General features: G+C 55.3%; 1 non-coding gene across 1 annotated transcript; it reads right to left on the bottom strand.

Moving 5' to 3' along the window:
* TRNAS-GGA lies at nt 208-279 on the bottom strand. The gene has a single exon. It is a non-coding gene; the product is annotated as a tRNA-Ser (tRNA).

Genomic DNA, 730 nt, shown 5'->3' with positions numbered 1-730 from the left:
CCTTGATAACCAGGGTAATGGGCGAATAAACAGTATGTCCACCAGGTGGCGCGAGGACAGTATTCTGCTACCGTGTGAAAGTGAAGTCACTCAGTCGTGTCCGACTCTTTGCGACCCCATGTACTATAGCCTCCCAGGCTCCTCCCTCCCTGGGATTCTCCAGGCAAGAGTACTGGAGTGGGTTGCCATTTCCTTCTCCAGGGGATCTTCCCGACCCAGGGATCGAACCTGGGTCTCCCGCATTCCAGGCAGACGCTTTAACCTCTGAGCCACCAGGGAAGCGAAGCTGTACCTATTTGCTCGCAGCGCTCTCAAACAGCTGTGCTGAGCATCGTGTGCGGTGGGGGATGGCTGGGTGCTGGGGCCAGGGTGAAAACAGTCACGGTTTAGGGGAAAGTAACAGAGGGCAAGGAACTGATGTCTTAGAGCGATGACCGGTTAGGCCCAACAGTTTTCCCGTCCCTGCAGTGAAACCACGTATGGTCCTAACTAAGCAAGACACTGGGAGAGCACAGTCCCCAGCAGAGACATGCGGAAAGGCAGCCGTGTGACTAAGGAGACGCCGACCCTGGTGGGGAAGCACAGGGTGGAACCTTCAGAGAATCGGCCCAGGATAGGTGGGAACTGTGGGTGAATGCCCACCACTTGGCAGTACATCATGAGAAACACTGGGCTGGATGAAGCACAAGCTGGAGTCAAGATTGCGGGGAGAAATATCAATAACCTCAGA

The sequence above is a fragment of the Capra hircus genome, chromosome 17 (genome assembly GCF_001704415.2).
Source record: "Capra hircus breed San Clemente chromosome 17, ASM170441v1, whole genome shotgun sequence".
Taxonomy (NCBI): Eukaryota; Metazoa; Chordata; class Mammalia; order Artiodactyla; family Bovidae; genus Capra; species Capra hircus.
The sequence above is the reverse complement of the archived record's forward strand: the minus strand, read 5'-3'. Positions and strand labels throughout refer to the sequence as shown.